The following is a 19,409-nucleotide window of genomic DNA, read 5'->3' as shown; positions in this document are numbered from 1 at the left end:
CCCCGCCAGCCAACAGGAATTGGACATGACAAAGCTACAATTCTACAATGTAGCACATTTTCCACATGTGCTCGGATGTATAAACTGTACCCACATCGCCATCTGCCCACCAGCTGGCATGGAGTATATGTTCCGCAATAGAAAGTGCTACCACTCCCTCAACATCCAGATGGTCTGCAATGCCAAGACATACATCACTGACATCGTCGCACGGTACCCAGGGAGTACCCATGACTCCTTCATTTTCCGGCACAGTGGACTCCACACACGACTGGTCAGGGGAGAGTTTGGTGAAGGACACCTACTTGGTAAGTACACTTTGATTGAAAAGTCACATTGCAAAGATGTAACAGCGCAGCACAGGCAATCACCATCTGCTCCTCTCATTCAGGTGACAGTGGCTACGCCCTCCGTGAATAACTCCTGACCCCATACCTCAACCCTGCAACACCCCAGCAACGGCGCTACAATATTGCACACATACGGACAAGGAATTGCATAGAAAGGACATTTGGCCTGCTCAAGAGCAGGTTCCGCATACTGCACAAGACAGGTGGGGCCATGTATTACAGTCCTGAAAAGTGCTGCCGCATAGTGGCTGTCTGCGCAATACTACATAACATTGCAACCAAGCGCCGGATACCTGTTGACATCTCTGGCAGTGAATCTGAGGGGGACAACCGGCCACCTGCACATGCGCGCCATGCACAAGGGGAGAACCCAGCAGAAGGGCACAGACGTCGCAACCACATCACAGTGAACAGTTTCTAGTACAGCCACTGCCATCACCCCACAAATCAACAATGCATGCAAAATGTAATGATGACACAACGCTAATGTGTGTAGGAAAATAAATGTATTTGTTAAATTCACAAAATGAAATATAAGGTTCTGTGCCAAATTGCAAAATAAAAGTACGTGTTAAATTCACAAAATGAAATATAAGGTTGTGTGCCAAATTAGTCCAACAAACAGTATTACGCCATACTGCTGTGCATGGCAGGCTTGACCTCAGCCTGTGCCAGTGGTGTGTTACAGTTCTCTAGAGCGTGTTCCTCCATAACGCCTCTGAGGGGCTTCCTCCTCCGGGGCTTCAGGCAATGGGGGGGGTCCTGGTGCTGCGGGTGGGTAGTGGGGCCTGTGAGGCTGATTGTGAGCTCAGGCTGGACGCCCCCTCACTCGCATCATCACCCCCCACAACAGATGGAATAGGTGGAGGGTGAAGAGCCACGACGGCCGTGGTGAGGGTCTCCAGCACCCTCGTCATGTCCACACTGCACTGGATGATAGTGTGCTGCTGGGTCAGACAGCGCCGCGCCAAAAGAGATGTCGCATTTGCCGACACATAGCTTGCCCTGCTGTACGTGCCAAGCTGGGTCAATAGTTGGCGGTGGTGCCGGCGTTGGCCACCGCGCATTCTATACATGGCACGGGTGTTGGCCTCCACGGCTGCAGCAATGCGGGCCATTCCATCTCCCACACCGGCCAGGTCGGCCCTCATGCCTTCAATGTGGGTAGCAACAGATGCCACGTTGCGGCCAATGTTGTGTAGTTGGAGCTGAATTGCTCCCTGCTGCTGAGCCTGGCGCTGGTGTATGCGCAGCATCCGTCTCTCGATGCTGAGCCGCGCCAGTCCATCAGCATTGGCCCGCCTGGTAGCAGCTGTGGAGCGCTGGCGTGACCTGCCACGCCTGCCCTGCTGACCTGATTGTGAGGCTGGTGGCTGAGTGGACTGTGGCGCAGCCCCGGATGTTGAGGCGACAGCTGCTGGGGCTAAGGCCGCCGGTGTTGCAGGTGGGCTAGTCACAGGGGGTGTGCCTGCTGGTGTGGCAGTAGCAGTTGATGCAGGGGCCACAGGAGTGACTGACCTGGCTGCGGCTCTGGGAGGAGCAGCGGTGGCAGGAGGCACAATGGGGGCTGCCATGGCAGCGGATGTGGGCGCTGCACCAGTTGCAGGTGGGACGCTGCTGGTGGTAGTTGCTGGTGATGCAGCGGCAGGGGCTGGTGCCTGGGTAGGTGTTTGCACCTCCACCTCCGGGACGCCCTCGTCGATCTCCAGCCTGTCTCTGTCACTGGTATCGCCACCTGTGGGGGTAAGTGGTGGACCATTAGTTGCATACATCTGGCAGACGTGCAGTTGCTACATGCATGCTGGGTGACATTCCCTGAATGGCAGTGGCTTTGTGTGCATTGGGACCTGACTGGCTGCATTGTGGTACTACAACATTGTGGCCAGACTACATCTCCCACAATGCTTCAGGACATTCCTTGATGTGCAACTATGACATGCCTATGGGACATTGGGGGAGCCTATTTGGTCATGGACATCCATAGGGGGCAGGGTCGCAGTCGCATGCCACTTACCTTGGGTGTCTTGTGTGGGGCGGGATGAGTCCAGTGTAGTGAAACCCACACAGGCCTCCCTCTCCAGGGTGTTCTCAACCTGGTCCTCCAGGGCGGTGTTTGGTGGTACCGTTGGTCCTCCTCCTCCTGTGCCCGAGGACTCCCCAAGGCGCGCCGCCACCTTCTCCTTGGCACGGCCTCGGAGGTCGTACCACCGCTTTTTAAGTTCTTCCAGGGACCTGGCCGCCACTCCCACCGAGTTCACTGCTGAGGCTATCCCCTGCCATATGCGCCTCTTCTCCATTTCTGGGACCCTCCGCGAATTGGCACCGAACAGTTGGTCTTGGTTAGCCACAACATCCTCGATTAGGTGCTCCAGCTCCTGCTCGGAGAATTTGAGCTTTCGCTTTCTCCCAGACGAGCTGCTGGTCCCAGGTGCAGCTTCCTCAGCCATGGTATGGGTTGTGGATCTGTGGATCACTCAACTAGCCAAGATGTGCTGCAGCTCTCCTATGTGCTCCCTGTCTCTGTGCCTCAATGTGCAAAATGGTGCTGGGAACCGGCAGCTTCCTGGTTGTGATGTCATCACTGGGCTCGAAATGCGACTTCCCGTTTTCCCGATCTCGCGAGTTTGCGATCTCGCAAATAGCGATATCGCTAATAGCGATATCGCTATTTGCGAGATCGCAGTCCAGCTGCGGGTAGGCCGAAATTGCGATTAATCTGCGATTAATCGCAATTTCAATCGGATCGCTATCGGATTTTGCGATCGCGTGCGATTCGCTTTTTTTTATCGCAATTATTCATGAATTCGGATTTGCGATTTCTGAATAGCGAATCGCTATTTTTCGCTATTTCAGAATCGCAAATGCCGATTTTCATGAATATGGCGGTCAGTTCCATTGTCTGAAACTAGAAACTGTGGAAACTATTCTCTCAAAAATACATCTTTAAGAAACTTGACAACACTAGAAGAACTGGCCTCCTTGACAACTTTATTCTTCAGCCATTTTGATGTATAATCCATCAAAACGAAAATGTATTTCATTCCTAAAGGTAAAACTTCATAGAGCCCCATGATGTCAATTCCTACCTTGACCCATGCACTGGATGGACATTCAATGGGTGATAAAGGAGGAGTGACAACCTTGAATGTTTTCTCTGATGAGCAGCACACAGGACAATTATCAACTAATATGCTAATCTCATCATCCATACTGGGCCATCAGACATCTTAACGGGCACGCCGTTTGGTGAGGGTAATGCCCAAATGTCCCTTATGAGCTTCTTTGATAATAGTAGGCCTAAGGGAGTGAGGTGGAATAAGTTCCTCACATCTCATGAGTAAACCATCTTCCAATGATATTTCCGATTCAACTTTCCAATATGGTTGTAACATGGTCAACAGTATTTTTTCACTTGGCCATTTATTCCTAACACAGACACTTGTTGAAGAAGACTGTCTTCTAAAAGAGCTGCCTTCAATCTCCTTAAGTCCCAACCGCAAGAACAGACATATCTAAAGCAGCAACAAAACAGTCTTCAGTATCTTCTTCATTTAAATCTTGGAAACTTTTGCCTACGCTAAATCCATTGCTCTGAGGGAAATGTGACAGAAAATCTGCTCTGATATTTTTTCCCCCAGCAATGTGTGATACATCGAACTGATATTAAAGAAGTTTGCTATAAGTATGGGTGAAATGTGTGAATTCGCGTTCTGCGAATTCACGTGAAATCGAATTCGCAATCCGCAAAATCCGCGAATTCGTGCGAATTTGCGGATTTTTGTTTTTTGCGTGTTCACTGGGTTTTTTGCGTGTTCGCATTTTTTTTTGCATGTTCGCAGGGCTTTTTGCGTGTTCGTGGGGCTTTTTGCGTGGCGAAGTTACCCATGCGGTCGTGTATGGGCACAGCACGCTCTGGTTCACCACTGTCACCCTCTGGTTCACCCCTGCCTCCCTCTGGTTCACCACTGTCACCCTCTGGTTCACCACTGCCACCCTCTGGTTCACCACTGACACCCTCTGGTTCACCACTGCCACCCTCTGGTTCACCACTGCCACCCTCTGGTTAACCACTGCCACCCTCTGGTTCACCACTGCCACCCTCTTGTTCACCCCTGCCTCCCTCTGGTTCACCCCTGCCACCCTTTGGTTCATCACAGCACCCTCTGGTACAGCACTGTCACCCTCAGGTTCACGACTGCCACCCTCAGGTTCACGACTGCCACCCTCAGGTTCACGACTGCCACCCTCAGGTTAACCACTGTCACCCTCTAGTTCAGCAATGCCACCCTCTGGCTCAGCAATGCAACCCTCTGGTTCACCCCTGCCACCCTCTGGTTCACCACTGCCACCCTCTGGTTCACCACTGCCACCCTCTGGTTCATCACAGCACCCTCTGGTTCACCCCTGCCACCCTCGGGTACAGCACTGTCACCCTCTGGTTCACGACTGCCACCCTCTGGTTCATCACAGCACCTCTGGTTCACCACTGCCACCCTCTGGTTAACCACTGCCACCCTCTGGTTCAGCACCGCCACCCTCTGGTTCAGCACTGCCACCCTCTGGTTCACCACTGCGACTCTCTGGTTCACCACTGCGACTCTCTGGTTCACCACTGCCACCCTCTGGTTCACCCCTGCCACCCTCTGGTTCACCCCTGCCACCCTCTGGTTCAGCACTGCTACCCTCTGGTTCACCCCTGCCACCCTCTGGTTCATCACTGCCACCTTCTGGTTCATCACTGTCACCCTCTGGTTCACCACTCCCACCCTCTGGTTCACCACTCCCACCCTCTACCGAGACCTTTTGTGACGCAGCGGCAGCACAAAAGATGCGCCATGGTGCTGGGTATTAACAACGTGATGCATCTGAGAGATGCGTCGCGTTGTAAAGCCCTGCGCCATCAGGAGGTGTTCCGGCGCAGGGGAGGGCGTTACTGCGCAGGAACGCCTCCTAAAAGTAGCTGAGTGAAATCTACAAGAATTCACTTAGTCACTTTTAGGCCAATACTGCGTCAAAACCCTGCGCCTGCTTTAAGCAGGCGCAAGGCTTGATGCAGCATTGGGGAGATAGGGCCCCCCAGAGCATTGCTGGAGCTGTGTCGCAATCGCGACGCAGCTCCAGCAATGCGCTGCTTTTACGGCACAGATGCGTGACGCATCTGTGCCGTTTTCGCCACATGGTGCGCTGCATTGTAAATGCGGCGCACCATGGGTGGCAGAGCTGCGGCGCACAATAACTGGCGCATCCCTGGGGATGCACCAGTTATTGTAAATCTGCCCCTATACATTTAGCCAACGAGGGAGCACTTACTGATTAGACAGTAGAAAGTACTCCAGTTGAGTAGAGGTATTGCATAAAAAGGTGGCAACTTCGTGGACAAACACACAGGGCGGGATTCATTCTGCCCCCTTTTTTGTGCCCCCCTGTTAGACTTGTTTTTCCCTTATTTTTCTGCCCTTCTGCCCCCTGTTAGACTTGTTTTTTGTGCCCTTTTGCCCTCTGTTAGACTAATTTTTCCTTGTTTTTCTGCCTTTCTGCCCTCTGTTAGACTCATTTTTTGTGCTCTTCTGCCCTCTGTTATTCCCTTGTTTTTGTGCCCTTCTGCCCTCTGTTATTCCCTTGTTTTTGTGCCCTTCTGCCCTCTGTTATTCCCTTGTTTTTGTGCTCTTCTGCCCTCTGGTATTCCCTTGTTTTTGTGCCCTTCTGCCCTCTGTTATTCCCTTGTTTTTGTGCCCTTCTGCCCTCTGTTATTCCCTTGTTTTTGTGCCCTTCTGCCCTCTGTTATTCCCTTGTTTTTGTGCCCTTCTGCCCTCTGTTATTCCCTTGTTTTTGTGCTCTTCTGCCCTCTGTTATTCCCTTGTTTTTGTGCCCTTCTGCCCTCTGTTATTCCCTTGTTTTTGTGCCTTTCTGCCCTCTGTTATTCCCTTGTTTTTGTGCCCTTCTGCCCTCTGTTAGACTCGTTTTATGTGCCCTTCTGCCCTCTGTTAGACTCGTTTTTCCCTTGTTTTTCTGCCATTCATCCCTTTGTTACACTGCTTTATGTGCCTTTCTGCCCTCTGCATCTCCACATCATCACACAATACTACCCCAGGATCACTCAGCACCACCACATAATCACTCAGCACCACTACATTATCACTCAGCAACACCACAGCACCACTCAGCACCACCACAGCATCACTCAGCATCACCACAGCTCTGCCCTCTGTTACTCGTTTTTCCCTTGTTTTTCTGCCATTCTGCCCTTTGTTACACTGCTTTTTGTGCCTTTCTGCCCTCTGCATCACCACATCATCACTCAGCGCTACCCCAGCATCACTTAGCACCACCTCATTATCACTCGGCACCACCACATTATCACTCGGCACCACCACATTATCACTCGGCACCACCACGTTATCACTCAGCACCACCACATTATCACTCAGCACCACCACATTATCACTCAGCACCACCACATCATCACTCAGCACCACCACAGCATCACTCAGCACCGCCACGGCATCACTCAGCACCACCACAGCATCACTCAGCACCACCACAGCATCACTCAGCACCACCACAGCATCACTCAGCACCACCAGAGCATCACTCAGCACCACCACAGCATCACTCAGCACCACCACAGCACCAATCAGCACCACCACATCACCAATCAGCACCACCACATTATCACTCAGAACCACCACATTATCACTCAGCACCACCACATCACTCAGCACCACCACAGCATCACTCAGCACCACCACAGCATCACTCAGCACCACCACAGCATCACTCAGCACCACCACAGCATCACTCAGCACCACTACAGCATCACTCAGCACCACTACAGCATCACTCCGCACCACCACAGCATCACTCAGCACCACCACAGCACCACTCAGCACCACCACAGCACCACTCAGCACCACCACAGCACCACTCAGCACCACCCCAGCATCACTCAGCACCACCCCAGCATCACTCAGCACCATCCCAGTATCACTCAGCACCATCCCAGTATCACTCAGCACCACCACAGCACCACTCACCATCACCACAGCACCACTCAGCATCACCACAGCACCACTCAGCACCACCACCGCACCACTCAGCGCCACCCCAGCATCAATCTGCACAACCATTCAACAACAACTGGTTCAAATATGTTCTCTCAATGTTTCAAACTTTATTACAAATGTCACAAAAAGATGTTAATATTTCACTTCTCTTCTTGGATTTTCGTCACAATAAAATGCACTGAACATAATCTTCACAAATGTGATTTACAAAAGTTTAAGCTATTGCCATTATAAATTAAAATCACTTTTATTTAAGTATTAATTATTTAAAAAAATTAAAAGCCATTGTAATTTGTAATATCAATACAGCTAAGTCATGTAAATACAAAACATGTTGCATTACAAATGCTATAGGAGTCACATTTGCGAAAGTTATAACTATTGGCATTGTAAATGACAAAGCTATTAATTTAGCTATTTTCAAAACCAACACATAAATTAAAAAAAATGTCATTAAAAGACCAATAGCTCAAACTTTCCTAATGCGAGACCTATTGCATTGCAAATGCTTGTTTTTATATCTGTCAGTGCTTCCTGTTGAGGTTTAATTTTCGTGACAGGCGCCTCATTGCCTACTTGTAACTATTCTCTGACCCTGCTTCAAGGGTCAGAGAATAGTTGCAAGTAGGCAACGAAGTGCCAGGAAGCACTTACAGGCTTACATCAGCAGGTGCTCAAGTTGAAGTTAATTTCTTTATAACCCTTTTGTAAAAGGTTACAAAAAATTAGCTTCAACTTTTGCACCTGCTGGTGTAACCCTGTAAGTGCTTGGCTGAAAATTCGTCCCTGCTGATTTGCGGATTTTACCGCGATTTCGCGAATCGGGAAATCGCGTAAAATCCGCAAATTTCACAAGCGGAACGAATTTTCAGCCCATGCTTAGTTTGCTAATCATTCTGGTAATTCTTGGTGTGCAGCACTTACTGGGACCAGAAGTTAATATTGAGACAAGTGGCTTATGGTCAGTGATCAAATTGAAACGTCTTTCCAATACATAAGGACAATATTTTTCAATAGCCCATAAACAAGCAAGTAATTTCTTCTAAATTGTTGAATATTGGACTTCTGCACTCCTCAGTACTCTGGAGGAAAAGGCAACCGTGTTATCCCGACTCCCACTCTGCTGTGTGAGAATGGCTCCTGGGCCAACTTGACTTGCATCAACAGCTATAGAGCAGGATAAATCAGGGTCAAAAGGAGTAAGAGCATCACTTCCTTTTAAGGTATCCTTAACTTCATTAAAGGCATGATCACACTCTACAGACCAAACAAATTTTGAACCTTCCTTGAGTAAATTACTAATAGGTCTAACCATTGAGGCGTAACTGGGAATAAATCTCGAATAATATTCCAATAATCTTGTCCTTGGGCACAGGAGCATTTAAAATGGCATCAACAAGACCTTGTGTGGGCTTGATTCCCTCATATGATAGTAGATGACCAAGGTACTCAATTTCTTCACACAAAAACGTACACTTCTTGGTTTTGAGTACTAGACCATTTTTCTTGAAAACTTCAAGTACATTTCTGATAATAACCATGCAAATCATTGTCTTTGGCATAGATAAGGACATCATCCTGAAAGACAAGGACCCCTTCTACTTCTCTCAACATGTTCTGCATAACCCTCTGGAACACCAACACAGCCGAGGCTAACCCAAAAGGCATCCTCTCATAACGAAATGTTCCAAGAGGGGACATAAACGCTGTTAGAGAGCGAGAGCCGGGATGCAATCCCATCTGATGATATGCGCTAGCCAAGTCAAGCTTGGAAAAAAACACACGTTCACCTTTTATACTGGTGAAGAGATCAGTGATCCTAGGCAAAGGGCGAGACTCTACCCAGATCTCTTTGTTAAGAGACTGGAGATGCACACACATGCGCAATTGACCAACACGCTTACGAGCAACGACAAGAGGTGACAACCAAAGAGATGACTCAGTTGGTTCGATGATACCTTTGTTGCATAAGCTTAAAAGCTCCTTATTGAGATTCTCCCTGATGCTGAATGGAACCCCTCTGAGTTTGTGCTTAACAGGGGTAGCACCCTCCTTTACAATGATTTTGTGCCTAAACCCTGTAATCTTTCCAAGACCACCACTAAAAACTGAAGGAAACTCCGCTTTCCTTTTGATACACTCATCTTCACATATAACCAGCATGACTTGCTCCTTCATGCCTGGTTTTAATATCATGCCAAAAAGGCCCTGGTGAAACCACCCTAGAATGTTGAGGCCTTTGACAGCTACATAGATTTTACCCACGATTCTTCTCCCTTTGAACATAAGAAAATCTTCAATGAAACCCAACAGTTCAATTTTACGTCCCTCGTACGAGACTGGTGAGCGATTTGGATGAAACAACTCTCTCTCACTCAAAGTTTCATAAAATAATTTTTGGGTTATCATGGTAATCCTGGCACCAGTCGACTAGTAATTGAAGTTTCTTATCTCCAACAAGAATCTCAACAATAGGGTCAACACATAATGCGGGATCACCAGTAAGAGGTATCGACCATGAATCATTGGAAAAAGTGTCATCAAGAACAACAGAAACTATTTCAGATTTTGAATCATCGTCAGATTCCATGACACATCCTACAGTTTTCTTTTTAAATTTTATTTGAGACATACTTTTGAAAAGTGGCCTATTTTATTGTTCATAGCAGGACATCTAAACCCCTTGACATGAGGACTACCACAACATAAACAATTATTGTTAAGTATAGTGAGATCAGACTTGGATTTAGTTGAATTGTTAACAATCTTCTTAAAACATCTATTTTAGGTTTGTTAGTAGCACCAACAACATTGACGTTTTCAATGGGTCTGTCTTCAAGTTCTTTGAGGGAGACCTGTGAGGTTTCAATGCTCTTTGCAACTCTGATAGTCTCGTCAAGTGAGGGATTATCCATAGAAAGTAATTTCTGTCTAATTTGCTTATCTTTACAGTGACAAACAAATTGGTTACGAATAAGTTGTTCAGTGAAGTTCTCAAAGATGCACACTGAGCCTAACCTTCTGAGAATGGAAACATATGCGTCAACGTCTTCGCCTTCAACTTGCTTCCTCTTAAAAAATGTGTGCCTGAGCACTAATAAGTTAGGTTGCTTGTCAAAACGTATCTTTAGTTTGCAGACACTAACGTGGTATTCATCCAATTCTTCACCATTATCAGCCAAATCAGGTAAATGTTTAAATATTGACCTGCCTTCAAAACCAAGAGAATGACGTATTATGCATTTTTTCCTTTCAGCGCGATATCTTAAAGCCCCAATATCTCCTAGATAGGTCTTGAAAGCGTCGAACCAGATGTCCCATTTTACAGGTGGTTCTCCAGGGGTGTCTAGAAAAGAAGGAGGAGGCAAAATGGCTTGCATTGTTGACATGGTAGAAGAATAGAAATATAGATTACTATAATGAAAATCTAGTGTGAGGATCACAGAAATACACGTGGACACAATAATTTGTAGAATAAAAAAAAGACTAAACAAAATGTTTAAAACACTGCAACGATAACAGTGTGTGAATCACACATTGAATAGAGACTAACCCAGAATAGTGTGTGAATCACTGAGATCCGGGTAGGTAAAATAGTTTGCAAAATAAGTTGATTAAACAAGATGCTCATAGCACTGTAACGAAAGCAGTGTGCGAATCACTGAGATCCACATAAAAATATTGCCAGCATAGTGTGCGAATCACTGAAATCAGCATAGAAACAATTGCTTTTAATGCTTTAAATGCTGAAAAAAACAGTGTGCGAATCACTGAGACCAGCATAGAAATGGAAATTGAAACTTTGAAAAAAATTGATTGAAATAGCTTCAAACTTGAGTAAAACAAAAGCACAACCACTCCTCAAAAGTATACAAGAAAATGTCATATTGCTAGCCTTTCATTTTAAAATGTGTGGTTGGCAGGTGAAAATTCGCTCTTCAGATTCAGGAATGTTGCTATGACGACGTGGTTGGCAAAATAACATGCAGGCGTACGTGTGACATTGAAGAGAATTGTGACGCTGTTGAACGTAGTAGATACACTGGACTGCTACCGTGGTTGGCAACGCCGTGGTTGGCAGTGATTACTGAGAATGGAGGACTGTGACGTCAAGAGACTGCACACGCGGGAGTGCGCAAGCGTGTTCTCATGTGGGAATGTGCATGCATATAACAGCAGGTCTGTTCATCGGTGAAGTAAATAAAATTGGAAAATAAAAAAAATATCACCCACCGGCAAATCGTAGAACAGGCGCTCGACTAGAATACTTCGTCCAATTCGTATGACCCAGGAAAACAGGAAGTGCTCACCAGGTCTCGGAAAAAGAGATGAAGAAAGTCCACATGCGCCTCACCGGGTGAAACCTTGAAGAAGGTGGATGGATAAAGGTACTTCAACAGTCCCGATAAAAGCAAGCAGCTCACCGGGAAGAAGCCTCAAAAGATATCGATGCAGCTGATGTCTCCCAACTGCTCCGACAACAGTAGGGAAATGGGAGAATTTGAAACTCACAAAAGTAAATGAAAACAGCTTGATCTTTGTTGAACCAGGAGTCGACGTGATGATAAGGATGTACAAGTTCTTGGATTCATCACAGTATGCTTTTGAATAAATAGTTCTATATTGAAGAGAGTGGCAGCAGATGAGGAATTTGAAGAGAATAAAAAGAAAATTGAAAGAGTTGAGTTCTGTTGGTTCTGCTGTGTAGGCAAATTGTCACCAAGAATCTGTTGTAAGCCACTCAACAGTAGTAGGTAAAAAGAGTGGTTTATTCATAAGAAAACTACACAGCTGATCATCTGCCAAGTACATCTAAGTCACAAGTCAGTTAGAGCACTCAAAATTAATTCCAAGCATTCCAAGTGTCATAAGATGTAATCACATCACTAACTCAATGACAGCTAAAGAGAAAAGGATCATTAAATACAAAATAGATTAATTAAATACAACTCAATTCTATGCCCCTTACTATCCTGTGAGGAAGTTGAATACTGGTTGGGGTGGGTGGTAGTCCACCACAGGTAATAATTACACTCTCCTTGTTAGATCTAGTAAAGGATTCAGTCATTTAAACATGAATTCAACCCCTCATAGCTATGGCACAGAACAGAGAAGACAGGCTTAACTTAAAAGGTATGTGGAAAGCATTTAAAAGTATCAAAACTGTAAAATGTCAAAATCACAGCGCAATAAAAATCCCACTAAAATTTACAAAAATAGAGACATTTTTAAATTAGCAAAATAACACAAAAGCAACAAAAATCCAATAAGGGAAACCGGGAACATGAATTTCAAAATGTTTCGATAGAGATGGCACCAAAAAAAGGCAAAGCACAAACCGCAGGCAATTGGTCAAGATAGACCCGGAACAAGTGTAAGGTTCAAATTTAACTGTGCTGGAACACCGGTAGGATAAGGAGATCAGGTTTGTCCCAGTTGAAAGTTTTACCTTCTGGTTTAGGGGCCTATTAGTATGGCCGGCGGATCGCCGACGCCAGGCCGCCGGTAGCCACTGCCAGCCTAGCGAGGGCGTTCCGCCCACCAACCATGACAGAATGATACCCCGCCGTATAAGGATGGCTGGGGGTCCGCAGCATATGGGTAGACCATCCCCCGCTTCTCCGCCCGACCGGGCGGAAAAGGAGTTGAATATGGTGGTGGTGTCTGCTAGACACCGCCATCCATATTAACATGCAGGCGGAGGCATACAGTCCTTCATGAAGGGGGTCGCTTGTGGGCCCCAGAGTGTTGGGGGTGCACATGGGGGTACCTATGGTACCCCCTGCATGTGCATGCACAAGGTGACAGGCACTGCGCGGTGTCTGCCACGTTGTGCATGTAGATGCACTACATGCATTTTGTACATTGCGGCGGGTGCTGCTTACAGCATCGCCCACCGCAATGTACAAAATGCAGGATGCGCCCGCCAGTGTGGTGGTGCATCCTGATTTGCATGGTGGGACAGCCACACCTCTGGCGGGCAGTCCCTTGGGTCGTTGCGGTGGCCGGCGGACACATCGTAACAGACCCCTTAGTCTTTGAAATGGGTGTAAAAATTTCTCAGCAGGGAAAGGCAGTAGGCTGTGGCTGAAATGGGATCCACACGGCCAAGTAGCAGTCGAATAAAGTCCCAGTGAACGAAGGAGAAATTCAGGTCCCTAGCCAGCCGGATACTTCTGGTGTCTTTGCCCAGTGAAGGATTTGCCCTTTGGAGCATTTTTTTGGAGCTCAGTTTCCTCCAGTGGGTCAAGGCTGCAAGCTGTAGCCGAACAGGGCTCCACAAGGCCGGACACCTTTCCCATCACATCCCTCTAAAACAGATTTTCTGTGGAAGATAAGCTCCTAGTTGTACCAACATGAACCTTTGGCTCAGATGCAAGACACCTATATCACATTGAGTTAGCAGTCTCATCCCGGTCCTCTGCCAGTTATCCAGTCAAAAAGTCTTTAAAGAGTTTCTAAATCCCAGTTTTTAGGCTTAGCAGGAGGTGTACACTCTGACACTTATCTAAAGGCCCAGGGCCTTAGAGACAGCAGTTAGAGGTCAGGATTCACTCTAGTAGATGCCACCAGTAAGGTCCAGGGCCGGTTCAGTTGGAGCTGGTCAGCAAGGGTTCGTCAGGAAAGTGGGGTTTATGCAGATTTTCTGCCCATATAGCTTAAAGGGAGGTCAACCAACTGACTCTTGGAGCTCACTTCTTGGTCCTGGGTACAAGTGGGATTGGGTTCAGCCCTTATCACAACAGGAAGTGCAGTCCTTCTTCTATCTTCCATAGGTCCAGCCGTGTTCTGAGGGGAGTGTTGTGGGTGCCACATTTATGCCGAGTGCCAGCCTAGGTGTAAAGGAAGCTCCTAATTACTTCCTAAACAATGGGGTAAGAGTTACCGGGGGGACCTGACCCGCTTTTGCAGCACTTACCGTGTGTTTTACCATAAACTATCCCACAGTCAGCCAGGGCCCATGCAGGTAAGAGTGGTGTGGTGGTGGAACCAGGTAGGGGAGGGGGATTTGGACAGGACAGACAATGAAGAGGGAAAATACATAAATAAGTAATTTTCTTTCATCATCACTGCTCTTACCTGGACGGGCAGCGGATACCCACACTAAATTAAGTTCCTAAGCACAGCTAAGATGGCCATCTTGTCAGGGGAGAATCAACTCCTCTGCCTTTCTCTCAGGTTTGGGAACCACTTCAAACCTAATCAAGAAGCCATTTAGCTTCTAGGCAACAGTGAAACTGCTTGAAAAGTACATTTGCTTCAGATAGAAACAATTACAAATTTCTAAGTGTAATTTTTAGAATAGTAATTTAAAATCTGACTTGACCATTAATTTGGATTTTAAATTACTGTTAAAACAAGTTATTGAATCATTTTTCTAGCTAGTCACAAGCTGAAGTTAAGCATTATAAGCAGGGTCACTGGAATTATGCGTCAGGGGAGGGCCAAATAAGGCAGCAGGGTTGAGTAATTATGCAGTAAGAAAAGCCAAATTATCCAGCATAATGGATCACATTTTGTATTAGTATTACTTAATCATTTCATCATTTTTAAAATTGGTAACACTGTCTGGGTATTGGTTGCACGTCATTAGTGGCTGTTTGACACCCAAATGTAGCAACAAGCAGGCGAGAGGTGACCAATTCAGCTTTACTAAAGGGCCTTCCACTGCTCTGCAACATTTGTCGCTATATTTTTAGAAAACTTTGAACTGTTTGAGGCAGGAACCTAATTTGATTTTATTAACACGAACTTGACCGCACAATTGCATAGATCTAGTGATCCCTGATTGTAAAGTGTTATATTGTAATTCAGTGCTTTCCTATGAGAGAGCCAAATTTGCCACAGTAAAAATGAAATTTGGAGTTTTAAAACAGAGAATATACATGCCATACATTTTAAGTACCATGCACTGTGCCCTACGGGCATTTCAAGCCTACCTTACGGGTGACTTATAGGTATTATAAAGGAAGGTTTAGGATTGGCAAAACTGTTTACTTGATCATGTCGAATTGATCATTTTTAAACTGCAACCCCGGGTTTCAGGGGCAGACCTAGATACATGCTTTCCATTGTCACTTTAGGAGTAGCATAATATATGCTGCTGGGGGCAGAGGCAGAATATCGAATCAAAAATATCTAGTTGCATAAATATTGAGTTGCAAATATCGTGGGTCAGAAATATGACAGCAAGAATATCGTGGTCAAGAATATTGATTTAAGGTAAGTAACATCGATTTGAAAATATTGAAGTGCTTAATCATTTGCAGAAATATAGTTGTTAAAAATATCGATTGATTATTAATGGTATGTATTTTGATATATATTTGATATGTATGTTTTTTGTATAAGAATTATTTGTATTTTTGACTTACGTGTTAAATTTTTTAGTAGTTATTATTGTTTATTTTATTCAAATTTTGCGTTTTTAGTTCTTTAGCGGGTTGTGGGTTTATAGGGGAATGGGGTGGGAAGTAATTTAATTATATTAAAAACATTGATTATTTTTTACTTAAAAATATCTTTTTAAATTGAGATGTTGTAATGTTAAATGTGTAAAGTAATTTATTATTAATTATTTGTTAATTATGGGATTGTGTAATTAATTTTAGGTGTGTGTTGTGGTGTTTATAGGTGTAAAAGGTGGGAAGTAATTTATTTTTAATTGATGAATTAATAATTAGTTGTTAATTAATTTTAATTAAATAATTGTTAATTAATTATGGTAATTGTGTAATGAATTTTAAGTGTGTGTTGTAGTGTTTATATGTGTTAAGGGTGGGAAGTAATTTATTTTTAATTGATCAATTAATAATTGGATGTTAATTCATTCATTAGTAATTAATTATGGCAATTGTGTAATTAATTTTAGGTGTGTGTTTTTTTGTTAATAGGAGTAAAGGGTGGGAAGTAATTTGTATTTAATTAATTAATATATAGTTCTTAATTAATGTTAATTGTTTTGGGTATTTTTTTTCTATCTGTTGTTTTTACTTTTAAAGGGGTGAAGGGTCGGTATTGAATACATTTTATTTACTTTATTATTAGTTGTTAATAGTAGTAGCTTTTAATTAATAAATATGTTTTAGTTGTATTTTATTATTTAAGAGTTTAATTTAGGTGTGTTGTGGATATCATAGTGTTAAAGTGTGTGTAGTCAATTAATGTGCATTCAATTTTTTTATTAATAATATTTTGTAAATTGATTATTAATTATGTTAATTTTGGGATGGAATTAAATAAAAATGTTGAAGTGTTTTGATATTGTCGTGGTCTTATAAGGTAGGAAATACAATAAGTACATGTATGTATTAATTAATGTATTTGTTTGTGAATATTTTCCAGTTTAAAATAATTTTTTACTATACATTTATTTACTATTTTATATTATATATTATTTGTATTTCCCAAATGCAAAAATCGCAATTTAAGAAATCTCTAAATTGTGATTCCTTAAATTGCGATTGCAATTAAGGAATCCCAAATTGAGATTCCTTAAATGCAATGCCTGAAAGTTAAAAAAAGTCTGCGATTTCGCTAATAGGAGTAGCAAATTACCACGAAGTTGAAAACCTCATGGTAATTTGCTGAAACTTTGAAAAATGCACTCTTGTGCATTTTTCAAAGTTTCATGTTGAGCAGATACATGCCCTTAGGGCATGTGTGTGTGCAACATATGTGCAGAGATCAATTTCAGTGGTGCAACAGGGTGTCATGTTGACACCCCTACACCCTTGAAATTGCATGAGCAATTTGCGAGTACCTACTGGTACTCGCAAATTGCTCATGCAATCTCCACTTCATTCCTATGGGCCTGTAGGCCCATAGGAATGAATGGGACAGCATTCCTTAATTGCGACTAGCAATTTGCGAGTAGCAATGAAGGAATGTTTAGTAATCGCTATTTTTATCGCGATTCCTACATGCAAAAGCTTTTGCGATTCCTAAATAGCGATTCCTCAAAATCGCTATTTAGGAATCGCAAAAGTCTACGTTGATGCATGTGCCAGTATGATCAGGAAACGTTACGCTTCTTGCTATAGAAAGAAATACAAACTGGCCTTTTGACAAAAACAAACAGCTGGACGCAGGACTTTGAGTTGGCCCTGAGTGATTTAAAAGTAAAGGAGCGATGGGAACAGACATTACCTCAAAATTTCTTTGAAACAGACCTATACAAACAAACAAAGAAGATCTCATGGAACAAGGATGAACAGGATATCAGCAAAAAAAAGCCATACATGGATGACTATTGACTCCTATAAACCTCGGGAGAGGACACACCTGCACCGCATTGCCTGCACCTAGCCTGCAGAAGCGTAAAAACAGCTTCGCAGCGCTGTCTGTTTTCTGTGTGGAAGGGCCGGAAGACTGCTGACTACAGGTCCCAGGGGGCCTTGGGAGAACACACGCACCTCATTGCCCGCACCTAGCCTGCAGCAGCGTAAAAACAGCTTGCCACACCCGCTTCGCGGGAGCCGCTGCGCTCTCTGTTTTCTGTGTGGAAGTACCGGAGGACTGCAGACTACAGGTCCCAGGGGGCCTCGGGAGAGGACACACCTGCACTGCATTGCCCGCACCTAGCCTGCAGCAGCGTAAAAACAGCTTCCGCTCCCGCTTCGCAGGAGTTGCTGCACTGTCTGTTTTCTGTGTGAAAGGACCAGAGGACTGCTGACTACAGGTCCGAGGGGGCCTTTGGAGAGGACACACCTGCATCGTATTACCCGTGGCCTATTAAAGTACATTGTCATTACCGCGGTATTCACGGGGGGGGTGCGCTGGGCGAATCCCGGGCCAAGGGCCAGTTTGAGCCCGTCAGAGACTGAAGGAGGCTGGGCTGGGCCACCCCTCGAACTCTGGTGTATCTGAAAGACTGCTAATTTATTGGTTTATAATACTTTGTGATTTGGCACTGTTAATATCTGATACTTGCCATATTTTTGTAAACATCAGTGTTTGGGTAAAGCAGTAATTAGCTTTAACTAAGAGTAATGGCGCAACATCCTGGGAAAGGGAGGAAGGCATTATTGGGTTCAATAGGCGGATGTGTTACTGGGACATTCGACCAATTTATAATCAGGGCCACGTCAGTTCTGGAGCGTGAAATTGCGCTGACAGAACGACGTCTATCATTAGAACCCTTGTACAATAAAAGATCGTCTTTGGGTGCAATTATGCGGGCCACTGCACCAGAACAACTCAACTGGTAATAGAAATAAATGATTGCGATACTAATGCGGGAAACATCAATGATTGTTAGCGCAGGTACTGATCAATTTATCGCCGACAATAGAGGCTAGTATTATTATTGCGACCGATGACTCTTTTGGATGATACATCCAAGGAAATTATCCTGAGTTCTCCCATAGGGTCTACACACAAAAAATATTCTGCAGGCTAAAAAACAATCCTTTGGTTTGGAAACAACTGGTAAAAGAAAACGAGGTGGGGGTTCTCAGAAGGGAAGGTGCCCAAAAATATTTAAAATGTTCAACATAACGCAAAAAAAAGTTGGGAACTTGGCAAAGGTGAAACATCAATTGCCCAGTAGCACACCCTTCCAGACATTAATCTCCACCCCAAAGGCTTTGCCCGCTCAGTCGTCTGAGCCTTTGATGCCTCCGCCCCAAAATTAGGACAGCCTGATGGAGAAAGTTGAGCATTTAATGAAGCCCTTAATGTTACCTTTGATTGAGAGGATTACATTGATAAGCAAAAGATTAGGGATGGTCGAACATGCAACTGCAACAAGTACTGATGTTTTGAAAAAACTTGTTGATAGTGTAAATACCCAAAGTACATTAGGTTATAATGCTACAGGGGATTCAAGAAGTGCTACTACCCCATTAACAAGTTTGATAAGATCTAATATACCGTCCTTGTTACCCAAAGGAACCAGGCAAGATGAGAAAAACATGGGAATAAAGAGAACAATCCCAGAAGGGGAGGGATGAAATGACAGCAGGGGAGAGGTTGCAAAGGACCCTGGGGACGT

The sequence above is a fragment of the Lissotriton vulgaris genome, chromosome 9, assembly GCF_964263255.1.
Source record: "Lissotriton vulgaris chromosome 9, aLisVul1.2, whole genome shotgun sequence".
In the NCBI taxonomy this organism is placed as follows: domain Eukaryota; kingdom Metazoa; phylum Chordata; class Amphibia; order Caudata; family Salamandridae; genus Lissotriton; species Lissotriton vulgaris.
The sequence above is the reverse complement of the archived record's forward strand: the minus strand, read 5'-3'. Positions refer to the sequence as shown.